The sequence below is a fragment of the Taeniopygia guttata genome, chromosome W (genome assembly GCF_048771995.1).
Source record: "Taeniopygia guttata chromosome W, bTaeGut7.mat, whole genome shotgun sequence".
In the NCBI taxonomy this organism is placed as follows: Eukaryota; Metazoa; Chordata; class Aves; order Passeriformes; family Estrildidae; genus Taeniopygia; species Taeniopygia guttata.
In genome coordinates this window covers 24,064,995-24,077,569 of record NC_133064.1, presented here as the reverse complement: position 1 = coordinate 24,077,569, position 12,575 = coordinate 24,064,995, and the positions used below count along the sequence as shown (strand labels likewise).

Sequence of the window (12,575 nt, the reverse complement as noted above, 5' to 3'; positions counted from 1 at the left end):
CGCGCGACGAAAATTCAGGTCCAAATCGCGTCATGGTGATGGGGCCGGGATCCCAAATTCACTTTTTGTGAACGGGGATCAAGTGGAACGGAGCAGAAGTCTCCAAACTCCGAATTGGGCCGTTTCCCAACGGGAGGAAAAAGACTCTTCGCATTGTTGTTTGTTTGCGAGAGTCCGTTGGAGCAGTGGGAAGACCTCGGCGTTCACAAGGGACCCGAACGGCGGGTGTGGACGTGGCCGAGGCCGAGAAGCTGGAGCGGGGTTGCTGCCTTGCCGAAGAAAAGCGAGAGCGAAGCAAACCGCAGAGGTTGGAGGTAAGCCGCGGACAGAAAGAGAGGGTGAAAGTTCACCATGGATGGGGATCTGCAGGCTTCAGTGCGGCTTCTCTTTCATATTCTCTCAAAGAGAGCTGAAAAAGTTAAAGAAGCCGATTTAGAACAGTTGGTCCTTTGGGCAAGAAGCAAAGGCAAGCTGCAAAACCCTTCGCTGATTTTTAGTGAAACCGAATGGCAAGAGTTGGGGCAGCTGCTTTGGGACGCAGTGATAGACGGCGGAAAAGACAAGAAAACACTGTTGGAGCATGGAGGCATTTGGAAAAAAATTTTACATACCCTGCAAAGCATGCCTGCAGAGAAAAAAGCAGCGGAAGCCGCAATTCAGGCATTTGAGCAACCCACATCAGAACAGACAGAAGTTCAGAAGCCATCTCGGGTTGAAATATTCTTTAATGTTTGTAATATGCGGCCAGTGCGAGGGCAAAAAGCTCCAGTCAGTCTCTCCGTCAGGGATTTTGTAGCTCGTTGGGAGGAAAGCGCAGAGCCAGGCGGCACAGGGCCGGCCGACAGGGGACAAAGCGGACGCATGGCCGCGCCCGGAGCGGAAGTGTGCTCGCAAGCAGCGGATGTTAACAGCTCGGCAGTCCCGCGAAGTGAGGCGAACCCGGAAGGGGCCCCATCGGGTCCCTCGGGAAGCGGGGAGACACCTGAGGAGGCAGGCGGAGTTGGTGACGAAACAGGGCTGAGTCAGGAGGAGGAACTCAGGGGCGGAGATCAAGGCGGAGACCAGGGCGGAGAAGGGAGCGAGGCGGCGCTGGCCCCTCGCCCCCCCGCAGCGGCCGCGGCGGCAGCTGCTGCGGGTGCGTGCAGGCGCAGAGGAGCGGCTCGCGGGTACCCGCCGGCGGCGGCGGCAGCGGCAAGCAGCCTGGCGCGCTTTGGAGGGGCTGGGCACCACAATGCTAGCGGAATGGCAGAAGCAGCCACCCAAACAACACCAGAGCAGAGCCCTGAAAATGCCAGTTCTCACTCCACCACGGTAGCGCTGCGCTGCCCACTCCCACCGAGTTCAGATTCTGACGACTCAGAGCCAGACCTTTCTGTTGTCTATTGCAGCAGGGACAAGCGATCACAGAACAAGATACAAAGACCAAATATGTTACAGAAAAAAAATAGCCTGCCTTGCCACCCTCTCAAATCGTCAGGCTCAACCAGTGGAACCTTCCACTGGCCAGCAACTGGCATTGCCAGCAGTTTTAAAAAATCCATTGCAGTCCCGATGGGCATCAGTTGTGAAGGATGCTCTTTTAGACGGTGACTGGAAGGCTGTCAGCTCCCTGGCTTGTCCTGTCATAGTGTCTAATGAGAACGCCATCTGGGAGCCTCATGAGTGGAAAATCCTACAATCAGCTAAGCAGACAGTCACCACTTATGGGATCAGATCAGAAGCAGCCAGGAACATCATTCAGTATATATTCACAGCAGATGTGCTTTGTCCTGGTGATTCATCTAACATTGCATCCCTGCTCCTGACACCTTCCCAGTTTCTCATTTTTGAAAGGGAATGAAGGCGGTTGGCAATTGAAGAGGCCAACAAACACACAAATGTGGGAGACCCCTTTTATGGAGTCCAGCCAGATATGCTGACTGGGCAGGGACCATATGCAACCAATCAGGTACAACTTACCTTTCCCGTTGAAATACATAAATTGTCACAGCAATTGGCCCATCAGGCTTTGCTTTTGGTACCAGACAAGAAAAAGTCAGCATCCTATGCCACCATAAAGCAAGGAGACACTGAACCATTTGGACAATTTATTGATAGGCTGTCAGCTGCTTTGAAGGACGCACCTGACGTGCCACCAGACGATCAGGAACATTTATTTCGATCCCTTGCTTTTGAAAATGATAACCCACACACAAGAACCATCTTAACCACCCTTCCTCAAAGCTGTCCAGTCGATGAGATGCTTGTCAGAGCCACACGCGCAGAACAAAGCAACCAAGCTGCAGCATTCACAGCTGCAATCCAGGATGCAATTCAACAACAAGGACACATCATTGCAGCTGCTTTATCAAGCAACAATACAAGGAGACAGAAGACGTAATGAAAAAGTATAGCAATACTGATTGTATTCCAAGATACCAAGAGGGATGGACATTATGTAAATCAAAGTTATTTTAAATACAATGTGGATGAAAGATGGAAATGTTAATAATGATTTCATTGCCAAAAAATGTCTCTGAAAACAAAGATTTGAGAAAAGTCAGTCAGATGGAATGTTGGCATTGAGTTCACAATTTCTGTTTTTGAGTTTTTATAAATAATAATATAAGTGATGATGATTTTTAAATTTTATAGATAATAGGATAAATGATAATTGTCAAGTTTTTGTAGGTAATGATAAGTAATGATTGTTACTAATGTTATATGAATGCTTTGAAAAGATTGTTTTAAACTATTTTAAACATTTCTTGTTGATAGGTTGATCATATAATGTAAGTTGTCTGATTTTTGTGATAAGATTTATTATTAAGATGTTAAGATATTGAGGTGTTTTTTTAATATTTACAGTCAGTTTTCATATGTTTTATTGTCTTTCTAGGTGATTGATTGCAAGATGTGTTTTTTCAGGATCCTGTGTTTTTTACTTTTTAATTACTCAGGTGATTTTTTTTTGTCTAATCTTCTATGCAGCTGCAGTTCATTTTTTTTTTTACAAATTTATAGTCCAAGTTTTGGTTCAAGATTTCAGACTTCAAATTTTCAGATTTCTGAAGAAAAATTTTGTTGTATTTAGAGAATTTTTGTCTTGAAAGAAATTTTAGACAGGTTTAATTATTTGATGTTTTGATAAATTTTTAATAATAAGGTTTTTTACTTATAACTGTTATTTCTAAGACTTTTGTTTTAAACATATCCTCCAATTAGAGTTCGAGCTCTGGCCAAGCTCTGGCTCTATGTGGATGGTGTGATTGACCCAGCTGTTTTCTGCATCAAAAAGTATTCAAGTCCTTTTGGCTTGACAATTTGACCATATAGGACAGCTGAGCCTCAAAGAGAGTTTTGGAGAGACATGATCCGGACATGTTTTATCCAAATCTCTGTTGTTTTAAGGTTTTTCAGCTGCTGCAGACTCTGGGATGACAATTTGATAGTGTAGCACTTGGTAACTGTGATTTTATATGTAATGTTGATTGTGTATTATTTGATTGATTTTTATTTGTTGTTAGTTTTTTTTTTTACTATGTGCATTGTTTTGTTCTTGATGTTTTTTCATGTTTATAACAAAGATGTTGATATTTCCATTTCTTCATGCAAGTTTTAGGGAACAGAATTGAGAGAGGACCCTCCAGTCCCTGTGGGGGTGTTGGGTTTGTTTGTGTTTTAACAGGTGCAGAATCTGGATGGATTTCAGTGAAGAATGTGGAACTTATCAATTGCAAGAGGGCACTGATCTCTCCACAAGTGGATCAGAAGATGCACAGCAAAAGTGGATTGTGCAAAGATTTGTGTTTCACCCACAGAAGATCGTGGGCTTTGAGTTTTTTTTTTTATAAGTGTGTTTTTAATGATGTTATAGAATTTTTTTTTGCTAAGCTTTAATAAGTTTTAGTAATGCCTGTGATTTTTCTGTTCATCTTGCCATTGTCTTTCAATGGCAAAAGAAAAAGAGGGAGGTCCCAACGTGGATCAACAGCAATTCTGCTTGAGTGGGTGTTTTTACCCATCCAACCAAGAAGTCGTGTGATGGGCAAGACAGATGCTCTTGCTGCATTGATACGAAAAGGCAGAGACAAAATTTTAGAAATAGATGAAAAAGATACCAACCCGCAGTGATAACAATGTGAACAACAACAGTTTGCCTGGAACATCCCTGATGAATCCAGTTCTGATGAAAATTAAGTTTGTAGAGTACAGAGAAATAAGTTGAAATATCATAAGTGTGAAGTTAGATTTATCAGAAGTTAGTTTATTTGAAGTTATAGTTTATGTTTAGAATTAAGTTTGGGGTTTTTTTATGTTAAACAGGGCATTCAAAAACCTGAGAAATATGTGGTGGGCCTCAATGTTTTTATTAAGCAGTGTTTTGGTTGTTGAAGTATCTGGAATCCTTGATATTGACAAGAGAGAAAATATGTGGATCACTTGGGCCAAACAAACTAGGCAAGATTAATTCTGCCTGTTGTTAGCCACACCGTCTAACCCCCTTTCGTACTTGTTAAATTGGAGTCTCGTTGGGTCCCATGGCAGAGTTCAAAACTTGGACCCGAGCTCAAATAAATTTAAATAGCACTCTGGGAGCGCAAGCTGTTGCATTTGTGCAAAACCTTTAATTTACTGATGACAGTTTTCAAGAATTTGGTCTTTTGGGTTCTGTTCCAGGAAATTACTGTTTGATATTTGGATCTTATGCTACCAAACCAACTCAAGAAAATGGAAAATTGACAGATGACGACACTTGGTTGTCTCCCAGATCACCATTGTATTACAACTATTCAGAATATTGTAACAATTTGACTCAATCTGTGACACCGCCAAGAGGTGGTGCAGGAAAACTGCCCCCAGGAACCTTCCTCATTTGTGGGGACTGAGCCTGGTCAGCAGTCCCTCAAAATGCTAGGGGAGGCCCATGTTATATCGGTAGGTTGATGCTTTTTGCTCCCACCATACATCAGGTTCTCGAATTGCCTCAGAAGACTCAATGAGCCAAACGCAGTGTTCTCCAAGTGGACCCTAATTGTAAAGATATAGTGTCATTGTGGGGGCGTGCCTCTGTAGTAGTAGCCTCACTCTTTGCCCCAGGGGTCGCCTCATCAAAAGCGCTCACACAATTGAGAACTCTAGCCTGCTAGACAGGAAAACAAATTAATATCACATCTAAATTGATAAGTGAGCTTGCTGCAAATGTAGACGATACCCATCATGCGGTTCTACAAAACAGATCTGCAATTGATTTCCTTCTTTTAGCACAAGGACATGGGTGCGAAGAATTTGAGGGCATGTGCTGCATGAATTTGTCTGACCATTCTCAATCGATTTATAAACAGTTAACGCAATTGAAAGAACACATGAAAAAACTTACCGTAGTGGACACTCCATTTGATAACTGGCTCAATTCTTTAGGTTTTTCTGGCTGGGTCAAGGACTTAATTCGTTTTGGTATTGTACTTGACATGGTTTGACGCTGGCACAATGCCAGCGCCCCATGAAAATACAACTTACCAATCAAATGCTGTGAAATGTGATCAAGGACAGAGCAAAGCAGGCCAAACTTAATAACAAAGGAAAAAAAAACTTTATTACACTACTACTACTACTACTATAAAAGGAAAAGAAAGGAAAGAAAAAAACACACACAAAATTCGAAATGAAAACCTTCCAAAACATTTCTCCTCCCTCCACCCAACTCCACCAAACCCCAGCGAGACCCATTTGGATCCTTAATCAAGTTTTCACCCTTCAATATAATCAATACTGAGTCCATCGGGGAAGAGAGGAGTCCCCCTTGCAACCATAGACCCCCAGGAAACACAACTGCCACCTTTTGTGTTTCCAATGTCACACGTAGCACCGCCCAGACACACAGGCCAGTGTGACACTCTTCTCTCCATGTCACAGTGCTCTCACCACCGGGCATGGACAGAGACTGCTTATAGGGCCCCTTTAAGGATGCTTTGCCAAGGACCACCAGGAACAACAGTCCAGTATCACAATTCGGGACTAGAGTCCCCCCCATTTTCCCCTGGGGCCGAGGGTCCAAAAGACAGAGATCGCCTTCTCTTCTTCCTGAAGATGGAGGGCATCCTCACACCCTCCTCAGCTCTCTCTCTGTCCACTCCAAAACTGGTAGTTGCTGCAGAAGGTCTCTTGGCTCACCAATGCATCCCCCTAAAATGCAGTCCCTCTTGAAAGAAAGAGTGGTTCAGTCTATGGTAAACAAGCAGAGTCCAGCCAAAAAGCCACTCTATCATCTGCCCCCAACCTTCTTCTCTAAACATCTGAGGTTTCAAGCTGTCTCTCTTTTCTTTAAATTCAGGAGGAGTAATATTTCATAAAGCCTTCATTTCTCAGGAAGGGTTAAAAGTCCCAACTCCCAAGGATGGCTCGCTGCCCAGGCTCCAGCTCCCACAGCCCGGCTGGGCACCTTGCGGCCCCCCCGCTCTTCTCCTTCCCTGCGGCGAACTGCTGATAAAACCACCGAGTCTCTTTTTTTTCTCTCTTGGGAGAGAGAGAGACTCTGGGGGGGGGAACGGAGACATCCCAGATTTCTCCACCCTTCCATCTGCAGGAGCTGACCCAGTCGGTTCCGATCCTTTACCTCCTGGCCTACCTGTGCAGGCCGCATGGCTCCCCTCCCCCACCCAGCCCGGGCTGGGGGGGGAGGTCCGTATCATGCGATGACCGGAACCAAAGAAGGACGAGTCCTCCTGGGAATTCCGCTTTTAACCCCTCTGTGTTCTCAGAGGCGTGTCCACCTTCAATTGGTCACCCCAAGTGTCAGTATCTAAACCTGACCCCTGACGGGATGAACCTCTTCCTTCTAAAAAATTCTCTTCCCGTGTCAAACCATGACAGTACTTCTTTTTATCTGTATAGTTATTTTGATTGTTATACCGTGTTTTTTACAGTGTGTGCAAAAATTAGTTAGTCGCGCCTTCACTCCAGCCTTAGTAGCTCAAAAAGAAAAAGAGGGAATTGTTGCAGCATTTTTGAGAGAAAGAGGACATGAGTTATGAGATTTGAGCTACTCCAGTCTAGGCCTCAGATTTGGGCCTTGTGGGCCTTCAAGCCTCTGACGCAGTTAGAAATTCAGAGCTTGTGGCGCAGATAGAAAATGTCTTAAGGTGTCATGGGGACCACTGGGCTGTTTGGGTGTGAATTAGTATAGGTTTTATAATGTAAAGTGTAGGCCGTTTTAAGGAAAAGGTAAACAATGTTAGCCTACCAATCAGAGTGTCTTTGTTTTTGTAAACTATGTGGAAGCTTATATAAACTACCACCTTGTCTTGAATAAAGGGAGAACGCTTGATTAACCACATTGGTTTGAACCTGCGTTTGTCTTGTCCAGCTTTCCGTTTTTCTGAGATTCCCTGGCTTTAAACACTACGGTAAAACATCCCAACATTAACTCCTTATTTCCTAGGCAGAACGTATGGATCTCATTAGCAAGACAGCTAAATAGAACAGACTTTTGTGTGTCCTTAGCCCAGCCTGAATCCCCCTTCCATACCTGCCTTATTGGCGTACCACTTAATGAGACAGAGTACTCTTATTTAGTCACGACCCGAACGGCCAGACACTGTAAAAACAATATTAGCTCCTGCCTTGAAGAATATGACTCGTGGGATGATAGATTACCTTATAGTGGCAAGCCCGACGAGCTAGAGATATTGGGCTCGCTCCATGCTGCCTCATGCATGTATATTAACTCCAGAAAATATGATTGCAATGAAGGCAACGGTGCTTGGTGTAATATAACACTCTCAACGAATATTACCCCGCAACAGGAAAATTGGCAAAATCACTCCTTTTGGTGTCACTCTATAGCTCGAAAAGAAACAGACCCAGACCCAGGTACAACAATTCCTCGCCGATTGCCACCCGGAATCTTTTAAATCTGTGGGGACAGAGCATTCAGCGGCATTCCTCAACGGCCCACCGGAGGCCCTTGTACGTTTGGGTGTCTCACAATAGCACTCCCTAGCCAGAGCGCTCTGCTAGGCCTATAGAGCAATACCAGCCAGGTAACCACCACACGACGAAAGCGCTCAACCATTGATGCTTCCTGTGATGATAATGTCAATTTATTTAATCGCGCGGAGCAAGTGGTTGCCTCTCTTTTTATGCCCGGCCTTGCTACAAGACATGCTCTTTTTCAGTTAGAAAAGTTACAATGTTGGGTAGGCAAGCAAGCTAATGCTACGTCTGAGCTATTAAGTTTACTGGCCACAGACATAGATACCGTAAGACATGCAACATTGCAAAATCGGGCAGCTATTGACTTTTTATTATTGGCTCATGGGCATGGGTGCGAAAAATTTGAAGGAATGTGCTGTATGAATTTGAAAAATAGTTCCGAATCTATTCACAAGAAAATTCAGCGTTTGCAGCAACATGTTCAGGTGTTACAGAGGGATGATACATTTTTTGGATTATCATTTGAATCATGGAAAATTACGGGGTGGCTTAAACACCTTTTGCAGCTTATGATAATAGGATTGTTAGTCATAGTGATTTTAATGCTTGTGTTGCCCCGTGTGTATTTCAGTGCTTGCAAAGGACTTTAATGTCAATTATAGAACAAAAATGGAACACATCCTTGCTTGCTTATACAGAAAACAGGGGAAGTGTTGAGAGTTTAGCTGAAGAATGGCTGCGCAGCAAGGGACACGAAAGGGTTAAGTTGATGAGAGTGTGAGAATACGTGACTAGTAGCACGAAAACTATACCCCTGAGAAACAGATGTTTTCTATCAAACTTTTAAACCAGACATCTTCTAACAACTTTGAGTATACAGATGTCTAGATAAGAATGAAATATTGCTTGGTATGCAGAAAAGTAATCAAGTATAAAGAAGCAGTAACCGCAAGGCTTATCGCAAAGAGATATATGTGTTAATAGAAAGGAAACCAATCCTGAGCTTCGCTTTTGCAATATGTATGAACTAGTTAGTGCTTGTATAAAGAAACTGTAATCGACTCCAATAAACTGAAAACGTGTTGACCATGATGTGGTAGATAGGGACAGGCGGAGCGGAAGATCACGGAATGTCACGGAAAGACAGACCCCTTCCCCCCTCTCTCTCCCCTGCTTATCTGCTAACCCCAGGAGTCAGAGAAGAATGTAGCCACACCTGTTCTGGTAAAATTCCACTACCCACTATCCTCCGAGACCCCCAACCCCCCTCTGACGTAGCAAAGACTCCTAAACCTATTTAAACCCACGAAATAAGATAATAAACGCTTTTCAACCGTCTGCCATATTGGTGTCTGCGTGTGTTGATTAGCCCGAGTGGCTTGGACGAGACCAGGCTGCCGTGCTGCCATCTGAACCAGGCCCCTGGTTGTCTTTCATAAAGGCAACATACTGGTGCCGGAAACCCGGGACAAAAGAAGAAAAATTTGCCCGGCTGACGGGTTTCACCTGGACAGAAGCAGCGGCCAGGACGGTGGAACCGTACCCAGGCGTAAGGGGAGACGTCCCCTAGGATCCGCGGGCGTCATGGACGCAATGGCCAGGATCGTGAGTGCTATTTATTCACAGTGGGGTATTGGGTGTAAGCTCAAGGATTTTCATCTTGCCATGGCGAGATTGCTTGAGCTAGGGGCAATAGAGCGTCCCGTGGATGTATTACATCCAGAAATATGGGACAAATGCACTGCCGCGCTAGCCGAGGACACAAAATCCTCCGGCAGCGGCAGAAATCTTAAAGCATGGGGCAGAGTAGAAAAAGCCCTACGCAAAGCGATAGAGGAGCAGGAGACATGGAGCGCGGCGCGCACGTGTTTATTAGTTACTCCTAAACTCGGGGTGGGGGCGGGGACGCAGACTGCCCCTGAGAGCGATCTGCCCGGCAGCGGGGACCCAGGGGGGCTCAGCGCGACACCCCCTCCCCCAGATCAGAGCCCACCCCCCCCCGCAGGAACCCCCCGCGACACCCCCGCCGCCGAAAATCCCCAAAAACCCCCCCCCGCTCATATCCCCCAAGAGACCGCAAATTCCTCCGGGCCGCCGCCGCCGCCCGCCCGCGATCCGATGCCGGAGACGCAAGAGCACGCGGAGCGCTTCTGGCAAGGGCTGCTAAAAGAAGCCCGAGCCGCCGAAACGGCGGTTTGGGAAGACGGCGTGGCCTCGCCGCCTCCCTACCCGTTTGAACATGGCGCCGCGAGCGGCGGGGAGGGGCGGGGCTCGGGCGGTCCTGGCGCGAACACCCGGGGGGAGCGCGACCCCGGGTATGCGCGCGCGCGGGAGAAAGGGGCGGAGGGCGGCTCGGGACACAGAGCCAATCGGCAGCTGCGCCGGGAGCCGCCACCATATAAGGGAAAAACCACCCCCCGCGGTAGGCGCGGCGAGCCGGGGGGGCGGGAACGGCCCCTCCCCCGGGGCCGAACAAAACGGCATGGAGCCCCGGAAGTGCACTGGCACTCGTCTTCCGGCTCGGAGAGCAGCAACAGCTCCAGCAGCTCCGGGGAGCTGACGGAAGCTAGCGATAGCTCCGATTCAGACGAAACAGAACCGGCACGGCTTGAAACAAAGCCGGGTAAAGCTCTAAGCAGCGCCGAAAAACAAATACAATACGAATCAGCCCAGTTTACTGACTGGGGGAAAATAAAGATAGCTTGTGCTGAATGGTCCTCAGCGGCAGCCATACAAGCCTTCCCAGTCCGGCTTACCGGTCCGGAAGGGAACCAACAAAGGGTCTATACCCCGATAAACCCAAAAGATATACAGGCAATTGTCAAAGCCATTGCGGAAAAAGGGATCAACTCGGCTATAGTTACTATGTTAATCGATGGTCTTTTTAGCAACGATGACTTGCTTCCCTTTGATATCGAACGGATAGGGCGTATGATATTAGACGGGGCGGGAATGATCGTCTTTAGGCAGGAGTGGGAGGATAATTGTAGAAAGCAGCTAGCCCAGGCGTCCGGCGCGCGGCAGCCCCTACACAGATCGAGCTTATCCAGACTGATAGGAAAGCATGATGATATGATCACACCACAGCAGCAAGCTGCACAGATGCAGGCTGAGGAGGTCAGAGCGACCACTCGGGCTGCTAGAGAGGCAATTCGCGCCGCCTCCCGAGTAGTGGCCAAGCCAGCACCGTGGTCCACCGTGAGGCAGGCAGAGAGCGAAAGCTTCACACAGTTCGTGGATCGCCTGCAGGCAGCGATAGACTCCTCTACCCTGCCGGCAGAGGCAAGGGGCCCCGTGGTGGCCGACTGCCTGCGCCAACAGTGCAACTCAGTTACTAAGGATATTTTACGCTCCCTGCCAGCCGGGGCTAGCCTGGCGGACATGATCAGACATGTAGTGAGGGAGGAACACCTGACGCCCATTCAGGCGGCCGTCCACACCCTGACCAATGCCATGGCGTGTTTTAAGTGCGGGGAGGCGGGTCACATCGCGGTGAGCTGCCCACAGCCGGCACGGCGGCCTGCCGCAGCGCCTCCACCCCAAACACGCCCGCGGGGATCCTGCTGGGGCTGCGGGAGGAAGGGACATCTGGCTAGGGAATGCAGGTCCCGGGCCCAGGGAAATGGAAAGGGGAGGGGGCCAGCGGGCCGCACCCAGCCTCCTCCCGCTGCGAATATGAGGCGGCCCATCCATGCCAACCCCCAGTGGGGCGGGGAGCCCTCGTACCCCATTCTCCCACAGGAAGCAGCCAACTTCATACCCCTGCCAGCGAGTATCACGGCACAGCCTGCGGCGCCTTCGTACCCACCGCCACCGCAAGCAGCGCCTGTGCCACAGGGTCAGCAGGGGGCGCCCCAGAACAGGACAACCCCTGGGTGGCCCTGGCCCTAAAAATAGGGAGGGAACCCCCGAAAATCTGGGGGACATGCCGCCTTTATGACAGTCAGGACCCCCATGTAATAGGACTTCAGTTTTGGGCAGACACAGGAGCAGACTGCACAATCCTACCTCAAGCCCTGTGGCCCCGACACTGGCCGTACAAGGAAGTATCCCCAGTGAACGGGGTGGGAGGGCTGTCCCGGGCTTGGAAAAGCACCCAATTGGTAGCTATAACGCTCCATACAAAGAAAGGACCAGAACAAACAGTAGCAATCCACCCCTATATCTTGCAAAACTCCCCACCCCTGATAGGAAGGGACGTTCTCGCCATGCTAGGAGTCAGGATTACAAATTTATGATGAGGGCCACTGCTGTGCACCCACTGCTGCCAATCAAACTGACTTGGAAATCACCAGACCCCGTATGGGTTGAGCAGTGGCCCCTGTCAAAGCCTCGAATGACAGCCTTGCTGGAACTGGTCGACCGCGAGCTACAAAAGGGCCACATCGAACCCTCCACCAGCCCGTGGAACACCCCTGTGTTTGTAATCCCCAAGAGATCAGGAGAAGGCTACCGCCTCGTCCACGACCTGAGGGAAGTAAACAAGACAATTCAGCCCATGGGTCCAGTTCAGACACTACTGCCCGCAAACTCAGCCATCCCCAAAGGGCAGCCGTGCGCAGTGCTGGACATCAAAGACTGTTTCTTTTCAATACCCCTGCATGCCGAGGACAAAGAACGGTTCGCCTTCTCCATCGTGTTCCCGAACGGCGAGCGACCTA

General features: G+C 48.2%; 1 long non-coding RNA gene across 1 annotated transcript; it reads right to left on the bottom strand.

Annotated features, from left to right (window-relative positions):
- Positions 1 to 3,525: 3,525 nt before the first annotated feature.
- LOC140682165 (uncharacterized) lies at positions 3,526 to 7,340 on the bottom strand. Its single transcript, XR_012053430.1, has 2 exons — positions 6,608 to 7,340; positions 3,526 to 6,181 (listed from the first exon to the last, which is right to left on the bottom strand). It is a non-coding gene; the product is annotated as an uncharacterized lncRNA (long non-coding RNA).
- Between the last annotated feature and the right edge of the window lie 5,235 nt (positions 7,341 to 12,575).